This window comes from Lampris incognitus, chromosome 16 (assembly GCF_029633865.1).
Source record: "Lampris incognitus isolate fLamInc1 chromosome 16, fLamInc1.hap2, whole genome shotgun sequence".
NCBI classification, from domain to species: Eukaryota; Metazoa; Chordata; class Actinopteri; order Lampriformes; family Lampridae; genus Lampris; species Lampris incognitus.
In genome coordinates, this window is record NC_079226.1 from 37,789,445 (window position 1) to 37,807,842 (window position 18,398).

The window sequence follows — 18,398 nt, forward strand, 5'->3', positions numbered from 1 at the left end:
GTCAGGGGCACAGACAGGGGTATTAACCCTAACATGCATGTCTTTTTGATGGTGGGGGAAACCAGAGCACCCTGAGAAAACCCACGCAGACACGGGGGCAGCATGCAAACTCCACACAGAAAGGACCTGTGATGATCTCCCAAGCTTGGACAACCCCGGGGTTCGAACCTAGGACCTTCTTGCTATGAGGCGACAGCGCTAACCACTGCGTCACCGTATACCTGCCATCTCAAACACTATCCGAGAACAAAGGAGTAGATTTGCTGGTCATTGCTGGAGGAGCAAGGAAGAACTTGCAAGCGACCCTCTGCCTTGGTCACTCACACGTGGAAAGACGTGTGGGAAGGCCTGCAAGAAATTACATCAATCAACTTGTCAACTACAGAGGATGTCCATCTGAGGATCTTCCAGCTGCTCTGCAGGATCGAGACGGGTGGCGTGAGAGGGTCAGAGCCATCCGAGGATACTCGACCTGATGATGATGATGATGAAAAAACCAAAACAAAATTGTAGGACTCTTATAAAACCAAACCAGAAACTTGCTGAAAGCTTTTCTCTGCTCTTGTCATGCCATAGAAGTGTTGTTAACCAGACCACCATTAAGAATCCTGTATGTGGATTCTGAATCTAGATGCATTGGTGCAAACAAGCAACGGTTGACAAATATCCAATAACTTCCCCAAGAAAAGTCTTGATGAGGAGCTGCATGCAAACATATGTTGCTGGCGTCCTTGTTATTTTTCCCTACTTTTCATGTTTCTATGTGTTGCACTTTGGCATGAAATGTGTTGTTGCTATAAGACAGAAGTACCAGCAGAACTGGGTGAATGACAGCTTGTTTTTGTAATCAGATATGAGAAGGGTTTACCTCTCAAACAACAGTGATGAAGCCTAATGTGGTCCTATGAGAGATATAATGATGCTGTGGTTGGTGACTATAAACAGGAAGTATTGCTGTGATGCAGAAAGGGATCCTGCCATCTTAATCAATCAATCAAACAAGTTCCATTGTATATAGCACTTTTCAAGCTACAACAACCACTCAAACTGCTTAACAGTTATTTAATTTACACGCATGATTGTGTCAGATTTTTTGAGAAAATACATGACTAAATGCAAGTAGTGTTATTGTTTTATTTATAGAAGTTAGAAATGGGAATGCCCCGAAGAACCATGAACCATAAACTTCACCTGTCTGTGAAAGACGTTACCAGTTGTGTGTTGGCAGCGAATGAGAAGGAAGAGGATTATTGGTGATAACATCTTAATGCAGGTGTGAGGCGTCGTTTGCTACAATCCAGAGATGTGAGAATGTACGGAGCAGGTTTTTGTATTGCAGAACAGTGTTGCAGAGCACTGTGTAGACTAGCAGCACAGAAATAAACCCCACTGCTGTCCAGCCTGATGTCTTCAATTATTAGTGAACAGTTTTGGTCTTTATTTGCGTTCCCTTGCAGTTGAACAGAGACTCCAGGTTCAGGTCTTCTGGTGTCTTCATACACATATCCCAGGTATTGCATCATTCCATTCTTCAGTTGTTTGTACCAAAAAATTCGATTGTAGCCATCAATAGTGTGTCGACAGGTGATGGTGGGTGGTTGTGCTGTGTTGTTGTCCAGGACCATGTCAGCTGGAGTCTGGTGAACTTGGTCCCTCAGAGAGGAACCTGTGGAGCAGAAATCAACAGGTTGTGTATGTGATCCATGTTCAGCACGTTACGGTCACATGCTTTACCCTCGCAGCTCTCCTAATAGAAGAATATAGTGGCACTGAAGAGACATTTCACAGCATAACGTTTACATGGCATCACAAGCCATCTTGGCTCTTTTAATTGTAAAACAACACATTTTATTTGAATGTCAGGAAAACTTTATCAGCCTGACTGTAAGTATCTCTAAAGGTGGTTGATACCTATTAATCTGAAGAAGTGAAGTTTAAGTGGTGATGAAACGGCTTGAAAACCTAAATAAATGAGCAGATGTTACCTGACACCAAAGCATATGCCGTGATGCTGAGAAAAACGATGATCATGCTGTTTGTTCTGAGTGGTTGACTACGAGGCATAATCCAAGTTCATATTATTATTATTATTACTCCGCAACACACAGTACATGGTCTTTAGACTTGTGCAGCTTTGCTCTGGTGAGGCTACGCATCATTTTAGCAAACCCATTTTTCTTTCCAACACATTTATGTGAATGTTGAACACGTGACTATCTTAGAGAGTGACATCATCAAACCACCTCCCTACCCCCCATACACACCTCAGCTACCCCTCCAACTCGGGCTGGTGAGTTGACATATACAGTACAGGAATGGATGTTATTGTGGTTAGGCTTAGGCTACGCCATGGAACAGCATCATAGTGATAGAATTTAATGGAGGATTACACAACAACAAAGATTTGAGGTCCACGTTTCATTTTGTAAGACAACCAAAAGTCCCCTCACTTAAACAACAAACGGTACATTTGCTGAAAACTTGCCGTAGCTCTCGTAGAGTATTGTCAAGTGGACTGTAATGAAGAGTACTGTGTTTTCTTTATATATATATTTTTTTTTTCGGTTTTATATTCAAGACACACACACGATAAAACAAAACAAAAAAATAACATAAAAGAGGAACCGGTTATTTTCTTGACCGGTGCGGGATTCGATACGAGGTGTACTGCGCCACAAGGCGACGTCACTAATCGCTCGGCTAAAGGGTCGGCTCGTTAGCTATGGGCTAACGTGTCTTATTTGTAGTTTACAAAAGCAACAAAAAGAAAAGGGAGAAAAAAAGCTGCCAGACATATATAGGTATGTAACGGGGGCGATTCTAGGATCAGAGCTTTAGGGGTGCTGAGCACCCAGAGTGCTGGCCGGCCAGGCAAGATCAATTTGGGGGGGGTGGATCAAACCATTTTCGAAGTATGGGGGGGTGCTGTATTTTTTGTTGTTAAAATATTACGTTTAAACCATATACTGGATATGGTTTTGACATTTCTTCAGCTTATTAATCATGGACATACAGGAAAAAATAAAAAATATCTTCAATTTTAGGGGTGCTGGGGTTCAATTTAGGGGTGCTGCAGCACCCCCAAAAATGGGCTAGAAACGCCTATGGTATGTAATATAATTTGGCTCACAGCAGTTTTAAAGAAATTACACATGTATTACAAGAGTGCAGATAAAATGTAAAGAGTACCGGGTTGCATCACTACAGACTGTTAATTAACAATTATCTTTCTTTAAGAACGTCAATGAATGAACCCCATATGCTCAGGAATCTATTGGGTGCTTTAGACGTATGGAAGCGTACTCTCTCCATCTGTATGATTATGATCATACAGATGGAGAGAATACGCATTGATGGTTAGTAGATACAGAGGTGGTAAACAGACACACAAAGTGAGATATCAGGTGTTTGGAGTCCGGAGGAAGCTGCAGGAGGTCAGAGAATGGGCAACTCTCTGGCCTGTTTTCTAAAATTTGGAATTTTGTCTTTGACATAATGCCTAATTTGGAGATAATGAAAGAAGTGGGTGTTAGGGATGTTAAATTTTGTTTTCAACTGATTAAATGTTGCAAACTTTTTATCTATATGTAAATCTGCAAGGGTCGCAATACCCCTGTCCCTCCAGAAAGCAAACGCCCCATCCGTCTGTAATGGCAAAAAGGAATGGTTATTACATATAGGGGTGTATATTGAGACATTAGGCAGTTTGTTAACACTTCTGATCTGATTCAGAATCCCAAGACAGTTTCTTACAATAAAATCATTACCAATCAATTTATCAGGGGATTCTGTCTTGGGGGAAAAGTGGAATACAAATGGCAAGTTTTTTACGGCTGTAGTTTCAATTCATAGCCACAAGAGGGCGGTGTCTCCTTCCTGAGATGTTGTAAATTTCCTTTGCCCAACATATCGCAGACCTGCCAACCTCAACGCATTCTGCGTAGCCGCTCCGCCTCGCGACTACGAGTTGATCATCTAAAATACGCAAAAGAGCTGCCTTTGAAATATATGTAAACTACTAATAAGACACGTTAGTCCCGAGCTAACAGGTGTGGTCCTTTAGCCGAGCGATTAGTGATGTGGCCCTGTCGTGCAGTACACTTCATAACGAATCCCGCACCGGGCAGGGAAATAACCGGCTACATTTTTTTTAATTATTAAACTGATCATAATTTTAGACGAGCCAATCAAGACATGAACCCGTAATGATAAGAAAATTTCGTATTAAACAGGATCGTTCCTCCTCCCCCTGCTCCAGTCTGTCTCACTTTCGCTCCCTCGCTCAGCAGTCGTCGCTTGCTGCTGTCGCAGCTTGGGTGCTCGTTTTCGATTCGCTCCAAGGTAAATGGGGAACGTTTTCACATTAATTCACAAACACCTTAAATAAAACAAAGCGGTTCGATACATTTGAGAAAACTAGCCAGCTAACATTTATTCAGAGTAGTCGACTCTAGTCTAGCTATACACACATTATCTCCATGCAGCCGTATCTTCAAGGCTAGCAAACGTCAGCTAGCTAGCTAGCTAGCTAATGTAAACTAATAATAAGACACGTTAGCCCCTAGGTAACGGGTCTGACCCTTTAGCCGAGCGGTTAGTGACGTCGCCTTGTGGTGCAGTACACCTCGCGTCGAATCCCGCACCAGGCAAGAAAATAACCATTTACACTAGCTAGCCATTAGCTAGTAAAACCGTCTCCAGCTTCTTCAGTGACGATGGAACAACAGTTGCCGTCAAGCTCATGGCTGTGGAAAAGCAAAGCTGTGTTTTTACTGTATAAATCTTGGTTTTGCTGGAGCTGAAGGGTCGCGCTGTGTGTTTCTTTCATGGCGGTTCAAAGTCAACGTGACCGCAACTACTGTGTGCCATCACGCACACGCGTTACACGTGTCTGTAGTTGTCCACTTTTTATTTTTTTAAATTTTTATTTTTCCCCCTTTCTTTCTTGCACGTCCCAGTAAAAATGCTGGTCCAGGTGAAGAACAGCCAACAGCAGAAGTACGTGAAGTTGGAGGAGGTTGAGGGACAGTTTGACTTTCTGCAATTCCATGAAAAAGGTGTGTAATTTTTACTTAAGCTTTGTTTGAGGAAAAATCTTTAAAAATACACCCACATTCTTTTATAACATCATTCTGAAGCTCCTTCATGTTGGAGACTTTTTTACACGCCTTTAGCATACTCTTTGATAAATGGAGATGAGGCCTACAATGGTTCTGTTGTCTGTGTATTTTATTATTTTCACAGCGCTATCCGTGGATGTGAGGTGGGTGGTGTAAAGTGAGCAGAGCCAGGGGGAGAGAACCGAGCCCTGAGGAGCACCTGTACTGAGGGTAAGAGGGTGTGATGTTAGGTTATTAACCTTCACCCTCTGTGGCCTGTTCCACAGGAAGCTCCGAATCCAGTGGCATATGGTGGGGTCGATGTTCATATCCAAGAGTATGTAAAGAGTTTGAGTGGGTTGGTGGAGTTGAAGGCGGAACTAAAGTCTATGAACAGGATGCGTGCGTAGGTGTTTGGTGATTCCAGGTGTTGCAGGGCATGGTGCAGGGCTATGCTAACTGCATCCTCGACAGACCGGTTGGCTTGATAGGTGAATTGATATGGGTCCATCATTGGGGAGGTGCAAGATTTCAAGTGTGACAAAATGATGCGCTCAAATGCTTCCATGGGCACAGATGTTAGGGCAACCGGTCTGAAGTCATTGAGGCAGGTGATCTTGGAGGACTTTGGCACAGGAATGACGGTAGAGAGTTTGAAGCACTGTGGGACTGTACATTGACTTAGAGAGGTGTTAAATATGGTGGAAAATATTGCGGCCAATTGTGCTGCACAGTGGCTCAACAAAGCAGCACTGATGCTGTCTGGCCCTGCTGCTTTCCTAATGTTCAGCTTTTTGAATGTTGCTGTCACCTCATCCTCCTGGATGCAGAAGGTTGACATTGAAGTAGGAGTAGGGGGGATGGCTGGTGGAATAGGTTTTTCAAACCTTGCATAAAACGTATTTAATTTAATTTATTTAGGATGTTATGGTCATTAACTGGAGGGGAGCAGGGGCTTTTTTTATAATCTGTCATTTCCTTAAGTTTTTTTCCATATTGCTCTGGAGTTACTGGAAGAGAATTGTTGTTTTTGCATGCCCAGTTTTTTTCTTTTTGTAGGAATTGTAATTGTTTTTTCTGTCTTTTTTGTCCCTTCCACTTTTCCCCCTTTTTCTCCCCAGTTTGTAGCTGGCCAATGGACCCTTCGCTAAGCCCTGCCCTAGAACAGCCACTGTCCAATGCTACGTTAGTAACCGTTACTAAGCAGGGGAGGCCTGGCAAGCTATCGAGGAAATGCCGAAGCGATGTGCTTACGGTACCTGCAAATCAGACAGCAGATATCCTAAAAGTTTGGAGGGTGGGGTCGTATTTTGGGCTTTTCCTAAGCCTAAAACACAAGAGGAAAAATGTCCAATGTGGATCAAACAGTGTGGACGGCCTCACTCACAGCTGAATCCATCGAGAATAAACAAAAACACATTTGTTCTCTCCAAGGTAAGCTTGCTAACGTTAGCTAGCCTTGCTAGCTAGGTTAGCTATCTAGTACTAACAATGCTCATTACATTTTAGTCCGGTTCCACCAAACCTTATACCTAACTTTGTATGTTATGAGTTATGTTATCATCTCAGTGCCCCAAACTCTTCCATCATCTCAATCAGCAACATCTTTTCAAATGTAGAGAAGTTGCCAGCTAACATTACATCTGACAACCCTAGTCTCTTATACAGACGCCGATAGCGCTGCTAGCTAGCTAGTTCAAAGAAAGGGGAAGTATCATAGCAAATTTAGCACATAAAAGAAACTAGCTGGTAACATTGGTTGCGAAGGTATGCACGCTCTTAACTATCAAATGTTACTATATTTTAGCATTTTGTGAATGGACAGCCTACACCTGATTATCCGAATCCCATAGCTGCTATCCCTGCACCTGTGCAGAGGAAGGAATATTATGGGGGTTGTCGAAAGCCTCCAACAAAATGGTGACGAGCGATCAAAGTAACATTAACAATTTCATTGAGTTTGAAAGGACATGACATTTCTTTCTACCACACAGTTTACACACAACTTTTAATTTCATAGATTGATCAAGGAATATGTACATGAATGCATTTGGATTGCTAGGCTACACTGAATTAATGCATTTCATTTTGTATCAAAACCCACCCCAGGATTCCCGCTTTCTGTCTGTTTAATCTGTGAGTGAACCTCTTCTGTCCATTCTTACGCTCCAGGCCAAAGAAAAAGTGTGATGGGTCATCCATCTGGGCTACATGGGAAAGCGGGACCTGACCAAAGCCCCCTGAGCTGAAACACCCAGCAGGGTGTTTAAACGAGACCCTTTCACTGCGAGTGCCTCAGTATGGTGCTGGTCTCCTGTGGCCTCAGCTAAGTCTTGGAGGTCCTCTACTTCAGACTCTAGAGTAATCACTGAACTCATTAAGGTTTGTGTGACATACAGAGTGTAGTGTTGACACAGTTGTGTTATTTGGACTTTTCCAATATCCCACCACTGTTGCACAGACACAAAATCAGATTTTTTACCTTGCTGGTTTTGTCCAAAAACAAACAAACTCGTCCTTGGAAGTTTTTATCCTCAAGTAGGGCCGTGCTAAAATGCCAATAAACACTATTGGGTTTTACACATTTTATAAAGACAGAAACCATTACTAGTGAGGGATCAGAAAAACCAGCAGGGCTGATAACACAACTTTTGAATACATTAAACTGATGTTTAAAACAATGAAAACGATCAAGCCTGGCCCTAGATATCAAGTTATGCTTAACATGTGTCCCGGTGTATTGTCTCTGTTTGTTATGAAAACCTCTCCATCCATCACACAATTCAGGAGCCTCAATAAGATGAACCAGATGACTGGGAGAGGCAGCTTGAGGCTGGTCCTGTCTAACATGCTGTCCTCAGTACAGTTAAAATCTCCCCCAATAAGTAAATACTCCTCACTCTTACATGTCTCATTAACTTCATTGTGATTATTGTGCTTCACATATTTAGGAGAGGAGAGCTTGGGAGCAATACAGCAGGGTAGGGAGACGGCCTCCATGTTATACACCAAGCTGTCAGTCTATACTATGAGAAACTCCCTTACTAAACATGTTAACCAAACTAGATGACTCCACATCCGCAGTAGGCTGCAACTGTCAGAGGGTTTTTATCCTCGGCCGCCCTCTGGTTCTTCTGATTTCCACAAAGTCAAACACTGAGTCACTGAGAACCTTATAAGATTTCTTGCAGCTAGATAGAGAATGACATTAAAAAATATTCTGGTTTTCTTTGAATGTCAAATTATTCATGTATTTTTAATTGCATGTCCAAGGAAATCTGGGGCCTGGCTGGAATATTAAAGGTTGTAGTTAATATGAATGTAGAAATGTTCAGTGCAGTTAATTAGAAACTGGCTTGAAAATGTAAATTATATTACACCGGTACCTGGAGCCAAAGCAAAGGCAGTCAAGCTGAATAAAACCATGATCATGGTGTTTGTTCTGAGTGGTCCAAGTTCACACTCTCATCATTTCTATGGAAACATTGTGAAAGTCGAGCCGTGGTTTAATCCGGTGTATGCAGAATATTTTAGTAAACTCATTTAATCTCTATCCTGTTTATCAGCATTTTGAACACCTGGCTATCTTACAGAGTGACGTCATATCACCGTCATCTCACCTAAAGCCCATTTTCTCCTCAGCTACACATCCGACTAGTTAGTACAGATAAATGGATGGGATTTCATTGTCATTAAGCATAGGCTTTTCCATGTAACAACATCATCGTGATAACACTTCATGAAGAATTAGACTACACAACAAAGAGCCTTCAGATGAGCAAATCATTTTAGACAACCAAAAAGAAAACAAAACAAAACAGTAGGACTCTTATAAAACCATCCATCTGATGATCTTCCAGCTGCTCTGCAGGATAGAGACGGGTGGCGTGAGAGGGTCAGAGCCATCCGAGGATACTCGACCTGATGATGATGATGAAAAAAAACAAAACAAAATTGTAGGACTCTTATAAAACCAAACCAGAAACTTGCTGAAAGCTTTTCTCTGCTCTTGTCATGCCATAGAAGTGTTGTTAACCAGACCACCATTAAGAATCCTGTATGTGGATTCTGAATCTAGATGCATTGGTGCAAACAAGCAACGGTTGACAAATATCCAATAACTTCCCAAAGAAAAGTCATGATGAGGAGCTACATGCAGAAATGTTGTGCTGGAGTCCTTGTCATTTTCACAACTTTTCATGTTTCTATGTGTTGCACTTTGGCATGAAATGTGTTGTTGCTATAAGACAGAAGTACCAGCAGAACTGGGTGAATGACAGCTTGTTTTTGTATTCAGATATGAGAATGGTTTACCTCTCAAACAACAGTGATGAAGCCTAATGTGGTCCTATGATAGATATAATGATGCTGTGGTTGGTGACTATAAACAGGAAGTATTGCTGTGATGCAGAAAGGAAACCTGCCATCTTAATCTATCTACCAGTTGTGTGTTGGCAGCGAATGAGAAGGAAGAGGATTATTGGTGATAACATCTTAATGCAGGTGTGAGGCGTCGTTTGCTACAATCCAGAGATGTGAGAATGTACGGAGCAGGTTTTTGTATTGCAGAACAGTGTTGCAGAGCACTGTGTAGACTAGCAGCACAGAAATAAACCCCACTGCTGTCCAGCCTGATGTCTTCAATTATTAGTGAACAGTTTTGGTCTTTATTTGCACTCCCTTCCAGTTTAACAGAGAGTCCAGGTTCGGCCCTTTCGGTGTTCACATTCATGTATCCCAGGAATTGCATCGTTCCATTCTTCAGTTGTTTGTACCAAAGAATTACATTGTAGCCATCAATAGTGTGTCGACAGGTGATGGTGGGTGTTTGTGCTGTGTTGTTGTCCAGGACCAAGACAGCTGGAGTCTGGTGAACTTGGTCCCTCAGAGAGGAACCTGTGGAGCAGAAATCAACAGGTTGTGTATGTGATCCATGTTCAGCACGTTACGGTCACATGCTTTACCCTCGCAGCTCTCCTAATAGAAGAATATAGTGGCACTGAAGAGACATTTCACAGCATAACGTTTACATGGCATTACAAGCCATCTTGGCTCATTTATTTGTAAAACAGCACATTTTATTTGAATGTCAGGAAAACTTTATCAGCCTGACTGTAAGTATCTCTAAAGGTGGTTGATATCTATTAATCTGAAGAAGTGAAGTTTAAGTGGTGATGAAACGGCTTGAAAACCTAAATAAATGAACAGATGTTACCTGACACCAAAGCATATGCCGTGATGCTGAGAAAGACGATGATCATGCTGTTTGTTCTGAGTGGTTGACTACGAGGCATAATCCAAGTTCATATTATTATTATTATTACTCCGCAACACACAGTACATGGTCTTTAGACTTGTGCAGCTTTGCTCTGGTGAGGCTACGCATCATTTTAGCAAACCCATTTTTCTCTCCAACACATTTATGTGAATGTTGAACACGTGACTGTCTTAGAGAGTGACGTCATCAAACCACCTTCCTACCCCCCATATACACCTCAGCTACCCCTCCAACTCGGGCTGCTGAGTTGACATATACAGTACAGGAATGGATGTTATTGTGGTTAGGCTTAGGCTACGCCATGGAACAGCATCATAGTGATAGAATTTAATGGCGGATTACACAACAACAAAGATTTGAGGTCCACGTTTCATTTTGTAAGACAACCAAAAGTCCCCTCACTTAAACAACAAACGGTACATTTGCTGAAAACTTGCCGTACCTCTCGTAGAGTATTGTCAAGTGGACTGTAATGAAGAGTCCTGTGTTTTCTGAATGTGACATGGTCTTATAAAGCTAATGGTGGTAATGGTAGATAGTATTTAAAGTTTTTCTTGTGTTACATATAATGTTTAATTTGTCTGGTATCCACATAACCTGGCTGGTAACCAACAGACACGTATATGTGGATTAAAATACTACATGAATGGCAGCACAGTATTAATTATCCTGTAATTTGATTTAAAAAGTATATTTCTTGCTTCCGCTAAAAATAGTCCATTTGTCCGTTAGAAGTGTATCCATAGCAACGGTCTTTGAAATAACAGACCACAGAATGCTGTAACTGACCAATCAGAATCGAGTATTCAACAAAGCCATGTAATAATGATATTTAATGTTCTCAGAAATTGTTACCTGTAGAGTAACATGTGACATGTGATCTGACCTAGTTGGCAGCCATATTGTCCAGCTATGATGATCACAGATAATATTGAAGAACCAAATCCTAAAAAAATGTCTAGACAGTTCTGTTGGTAGGGATGTGAAATAGTAAGAGTAAAGTCTTTTAGGTGGTGAAATGTGTGTTGCATTTCCTTCATTCTTCGTCTCAGCAGCTGTGTGTGCTAGTTCTTTAGAAGTAAACACCACAACACAAAAGAAACCAGAGCCTCATATGTGACTGTTAGGTTGGTCACAGTGATGTGAGGAGTTATCACAGTGGCTTTATATTTGGTACAACAGGTGGAGGGAGGGTCCCACAGGTCTGTGATGTGGTGTGATCCTGTACACACATGGATCAAAGTCCACAGAGTGAATCAAACTGTAGATGGGAGAATTAGAGGAAGACGCCCCCTACAGTGGATGAGAGAATACTGCCATGCAGTTGGCAGCAGTTAGATGCTACAGTATATGAGGGTTTTTGTTCAGCTATGGAGGATGTCTGCATCACTGTGTTGGCTGACAGCACAGAAATACAAGCCTTTATCCTCTGGTTCCAACTCCTTCACCGTCACACTTCCACTGTGAGCGTCTGGCTTGGTGGTGGGGAATTTCTCCTGACTGAAGTCATTTTCATACGCAGGTTTACCACTTGCAGTTGTAAGGACCATTAGTTTCATTCCTTCCCCTGGAAGCTGTCTGTACCAGTACATTTGGTTGTACAAAGCACCCTTGGTATGACTGCAGTTCATTGTGGCAGATTCACCCTTGTTTCTCCACAGTACAGAGGTCTGGATGACATCACTCCCATCCATAAAACCTGTTTATATGTGCAGTAAAGGTTAGTCAAGACAGTTATTCCAATTCACAAAGACGTTTGCTTAAAACCATTTCCACCATTGACTTTTAGTGTTCTAATTCCTCCATCAGTAAAACCTGTATTGAAAATGTTACACATGGAAAATTTGTTTCAAGGTACAATTGTGGTTTAAAATCATTACAAAACTATTTTTCAGTGAGATAAAATCAGATTTATTGACAAAACACATTCGCACATACAACTTTGACTCTGTGGGTTCTTCACATGTGTGACAATGAACGTAACACAACAGCAAACAATAGAATGTTTAAATGAAAAAGAATAGGAACAAGCAAATAAGATTAACAATGAAATCACCCCTTTTTAAAAGTAAGACTTATTCTTTAGATGATGTGTCCATCTCTGCTACAGAGAGGTGATGATACTGTACATTACCTGTACTCCAGAGCATTAATACCGACAAGCTGAGGAGGCCATGTTGGATGATGATAATGTCCATGTGCTGGAAGACAGAGACCAACAGGCTTATTATAGAGTCATACACTGTTTCTCTAGTCAGTGATATGAAGAGGTGTCATAGACTCTAGCTGGTAGAACAGGTGGTGGGAGTCTCCCAGCGTTCTGTTCGTCAAAAAAAAAACAGTAGTGTCAGTTAATGGCAGTTTCATTACATCCTGTAACGTCTTGAACTTAAATAATTATAAACTACAGTTTTTATTTAAGCCAAGCAGGATGATGTCCCTCACCAACATGTCAATTTCCTGCTGACTGTTCACCAGAATTACTAAATTATCTGCACAGGCTGACAGTTTTAAGGGTGCACTACAACCTGTGATAGTTATACCCTGAAGTTCAGATCTACGTTTATGTAACAGAGACTCAAATGCTAGGGAATACAACATGCCTGAGAGGGCACAGCCTTGTCTAATTCCCCTTTGGATTTGAAAAGGAGCACTCAAACCACCATTAAGTTTCAGCCCACTGTGAATGTCACAATACAGAACCTTAATTTTGTTAATGAACCAGGACCAAAACCAAAGGCACTCGATGTGAGCTATAAATATTCATGCTCAACACGATCAAAAGTTTGTTCCTGATCAATTGATAGGATGCCAGCTTGGAGGCCAAACAGTTTACAGATCTCTAAAAAGTCTCGAATCAGAATGATGTTTTCTGAAATCAACCTGCCAGGTACACAGTAGGTCTGGTCAGAATGAATCACTTGTTCCATCACTTCCCTCAGCCTGGTTGCTAACACTTGACAGGACCTTATAATCTGTGCAAAGCAGAGGCACAGGCCTCCAGTTTTTAATGGACTGTAGGTCACCTTTCTTAGGCAGTAAGGTGAGAACCACCCTTCTGCAGCTTAATGGCAGATGCCCTCTGGTGAGACTATAATTTAGCACTGCCAGCAGATCCCCTTCAACTACCGACCAGAAAGATTTGTAAAAACCAACAGGTACACCATCAACTCCAGGAGCTTTCCCACTCTGCGTGCTCTGCAGAGCAGCATAGAGTTCATCAGAGGAGAGAGCTGCTTCCAACTCTACATTACTCTGCTGTTCAACCTGAGGGAGATCGGTATAAAAACTCTGAGACACTGACTGCTGCTCTCTATGCTCACATTTAAACAGATTACTGTAAAAAAAGACAGCACACTGACGAACTGCAGTATGGTCACTCAGCACCTGCCCAGTGTCAGATTTTGAATGAATGAATGAATGAATGCCTTTATTTGTCATTGCACAGCTGTACCACGAAATTAAGTGCAACTCCCCCAGTGGTACAAAATAAATGAATAAATATATATATGTGTGTGTATGTGTGTGTGTGTGTGTGTGTGTGTGTGTAGTATATGTGTGTGTATATATATATATATATATGTGTGTGTGTGTGTGTGTGCACGATATATATTATACACACACACACAAATAGTCAAAATACAAATAGACACACATATGCAGCACAATCAGCATATAGATAATGTATGCCTATGTGTCTAAAGTGTAATATCTATTACACTAGATAAATAGTCTGTGTATTGCACTAACCCCAGTCAGTATAGTCACTGCACATGCCAGATGTACAGGTGTTATTGCACAGTTTCAGGATATTGTTGCAACCATGGAGTTTTTTTTTTTAACAGAGTTCAGTTCTTTAATGACTCTTGGGGTGAAACTTTTCAAAAGTCTGGAAGTACGGGTCTTGAAAGACCTATAGCGCCTCCCAGAGGGCAGCAGAGTGAGAAGGTGGTTGCCTGGGTGAGATGAGTCCTTGATTATGTTTGTGGTCGGACGTCGGCAGCGCCGTCAGATGCCACATGCAGATGTTGAGATGACCAAAAAAATCGCCAAACACAGAGTTCATGTGGAAAGGGCAATTGCCAAAATTAAAAAGTTTAAGATTGTTTCTGGTAGAATACCAATGTCCCGACTTTCCAACATAAATCAGATATGGTATGTGGTTAGCATGCTGTCCAACTTCCAACCACACATCATCAAAGACCGGTGATCAGGAGGTGCCTTGGTGGCTAAGGGTCCCCTCCTCTCGTACCTTTCTGTCTACAAGGTGTATTACTGTCCTATAATACAGGTACATGTCCATTACATCCTTTTTCATGTGTCTTTAGTCATATTAATCCTATGTAATATTGTATGATACTAACCTACTTGAAATTACTTGTACACTATTGCCTATGTAACAAGTCACTTTTGGATACAAAATAAATACTTATGTTGACTCAGTCAAATCCTTTTTCATTTACCTGTTGGCTCAAACCACTTCCAAGGGGGTACTTGTTTTCCCCCATAGTTATATCGACAGGCGGTCTGTTCGCCAAGCAGCTGATGGGTGCTCCCGTCTGCCGTCTCAGTAGTGCCAAGTCCTCGTCCGTTATTGAGGGGGTCCTTGGAAAATAATATGAAAACATTATTAATATCAATATGGACTACTGCTGAATATGTAAAGTATGTCATTTTGGGGGGAATATGACAGGTCATTCCTGGTAGTCAGTGACAGTCCAGTTAACTTACCTGCTCCCGGTGTAGTGACGGTCAACTGGTCTCCGCTTTCGAGCCTGTCTAGCCTTTGCGACCACCACCGATGATACGGGCACAGCCTTTATTTTACCACCTCTTGGTTTGTGCCATTGTTGTGGCAAACTTGTGCAGGACTTAGCTGACTCTTCTGTTCTTGCCTTTATGAGATCCAGTGTATGGATCAAGCCCACGATGTGTGAGCAATATCCTGGTGCACTTTAAACAAACGGGAAAGTGCATGTGAGCTCCCCTGATCCAGCTGGCTAGCCTGGCTAGCTAAAACATAGCCTAATGTTAGCTAGATGTGAAAGCTAGCTAGTGGGCTATATGGACTCATAACTAAATGTCAGCTTAAAATACAACTTAAAATACCCTGCTGTACACGAGTATTGTTGTTCATTTATCTCCTTGTCCTTAACGTGAATAGTTAAGACGTGGGGTGCCTGGGTCTTATATTGGGACCTGTAGGCTTTAGTCACGATTTTAATTTCCTCTTCATTCACACGCTGACAAATTATATCACGGATGTAGCTTTCAAATGCATATTGCAAGCCTTTCTGTCTACGTCTCTCTGATATCTCCTTGCTTTTCCAGAAATTGGATGTCAATTCACCTGGAATATCTGTCACTCGAGGGAAAGATTCGTATGGTTGAAACCACCTAACACGATGACAGACGTGTCAGGGTTGGAGTTTCCACCATGGGAAATGTATTGCGAAAGTTCGCTAATGGCTGTGTTAGCATTAGCTTGTGGTGGCATGTAAACACCAACTAATACAGTTGAAGTGAATTCTCTGGGAAGATACTATGGTCTGCATTTCAAACTGATGAATTCAGTTTTGTTATTCACTTCCACCATACGAACCCACGGTAGTCAGATTACGATCGCAACGATTTATGACGGACCGGGGATACGTCGACTAATGCTCATGCATCATCCGCCCAAGATGGCGGCCTGAGCAGACGCACTTTGCCGCTGCACGTCTGTTGGCTGGATTTGCTGTTGTGTGTGTGGTTTTTTTTTACCTTCCTCGCTATTTGTGTGTCTGTTTGTTGTTTAAATCGGAGAGTACTGCCGGCGTCGTGTGTGGTTTCCGCTTCTCACACCATCTTGTCTTTCCCCTCTCTCTCCGTTTTCTCGTCCCTCCGTGCTAGCCGCCTAAATAGCTAACTGGCTAACTAGCACTCGGCTAACGTTAGCTTTACGTGACCTCTGGCCTCCTGGCTCTGCACGCTAGCTCGCACATCTGGCTCCGTCCCTCAACTCCAGCTGGATGTTTTTATTTTGTTTTCCCTCGGCAGTGGACGCTATCCCTCTTTGGGCCATCGTCATTTTTTAAAGCGACGTCGAGTGTTAGAAAAGCGCTATATACGTGTCATTTATTATTATTATTATTATTATTATTATTATTATTATTAATGCTCGCAGTCCTCTGTCATTTCTGTGGTGTGAGATTCTACATGGTCTGCCTGCTGTTCCTCGTGGGAGCGGGTTTATCCATCGCCGTGTCTCCTCACCGCTACACCAATCCTGGCTGACTGACGCAATAACTCCCAGAGTTCTTCGCGGCTTTCTCGCACAGAATAAGTGTTAAAACAAATACGTTTAAAATCACTATATACATTTAAAACCAATCCACATCCCATTTGCTACGTCTTGTGTTGACTGTGTTGTGTTTTGTACGTACTTCAAAAGGTTGACACCCTCACGGGGATTCCTTTGGATTTAGCGGGCTTTATATAGCGCCCAGACTAATTGTTTAAATGTGTTGCTCCGGCAATACACATACTAAAATTGGAACGATACAGAGAAGATTAGCATGGCCCCTGCGCAAGGATGACACGCAAATCCGTGAAGCGTTCCATATTTTTAATATTTTTATGTCTGCAATATTTATTCAGCTTTCATAGCATTTGCTATAATGGCGTGAAGAAGACCTCTAGTGGCGAATTGTGTGCCTGCACTGTGTAATCTCAGACGGTAGGAATCCCTTTGAGAAGTGAAAGCTGGCTGCGGTTGCTTTTTCCTCAGCGGTCAAGTGTTAATGTAACACGTGGTGATTTAAAAGGTGTTGGGTGTTTATGTGGCAGAGTTGATCACATCAGCGTTATCCGCTGTTATTCCAACTCCGCAGAGATGTAATTCAGCTCCCACGTATTTCACCTGTTCGGTCGGAGACGAGGAGACAAGTCGGCTCCATTCTCCTCCTCCATGCAGTTGTACAGGGTAAGCGCAATTACGTTAAACTTACTGAAACAATTATAAAACGATGGCGTGTTCAATAAAACACCTACGGATAATATTTGCTTTACAAAGCTGTTTGTTGCCAGAAGTGTACAACAAACTTGTACAGGTGATTAGCTAGCTAGCACTGTATGGTAGTTAGTGTGACCTGTTATTTTCTTGCCCGGTGCGGGATTCGAAACGAAGTGTATTGCACCACAAGGCGACATCACTAACCGCTCGGCTAAAGGGTCAGACCCGTTAGCTAGCGGCTAACGTGTCTTATTAGTAGTTTACACTAGCTAGCCATTAGCTAGTAAAACCGTCTCCAGCTTCTTCAGTGACGATGTAACAACAGTTGCCATCAAGCTCATGGCTGTGGAAAAGCAAAGCTGTGTTTTTACTGTAGAAATCTTGGTTTTGCTGGAGCTGAAGGGTCGCGCTGTGTGTTTCTTTCATGGCGGTTCAAAGTCAACGTGACCGCAACTACTGCGTCCCATCACGCACACGCGTTACACGTGTCTGTAGGTGTCCACTTTTTTTTTTTCCCTTTCTTTCTTGCACGTCCCAGTAAAAATCCTGGTCCAGGTGAAGAACAGCCAACAGCAGAAGTACGTGAAGTTGGAGGAGGTTGAGGGACAGTTTGACTTTCTGCAATTCCATGAAAAAGGTGTGTAATTTTTACTTAAGCTTGTTTGAGGAAAAGTCTTTAAAAATACACCCACATTCTTTTATAACATCATTCTGAAGCTCCTTCATGTTGGAGACTTTTTTTACACGCCTTTAGCATAGTCTTTGATAAATGGAGATGAGGCCTACAATGGTTCTGTTGTCTGCGTATTTTATTATTTTCACAGCGCTATCCGTGGATGTGAGGTGGGTGGTGTAAAGTGAGCAGAGCCAGGGGGAGAGAACAGAGCCCTGAGGAGCACCTGTACTGAGGGTAAGAGGGTGTCATGTTAGGTTATTAACCTCACCCTCTGTGGCCTGTTCCATAGGAAGCTCCGAATCCAGTGGCATATGGCGGGGTCAATGTTCATATCCAAGAGTATGTAAAGAG

At 42.2% G+C, this 18,398-nt stretch overlaps 1 non-coding gene across 1 annotated transcript; it reads left to right on the top strand.

Annotated features, from left to right (window-relative positions):
• Window positions 1–16,880: 16,880 nt before the first annotated feature.
• On the top strand, window positions 16,881–16,986 carry LOC130126915 (U6 spliceosomal RNA). Its single transcript, XR_008811764.1, has one exon. It is a non-coding gene; the product is annotated as a U6 spliceosomal RNA (small nuclear RNA).
• Window positions 16,987–18,398: the final 1,412 nt, after the last annotated feature.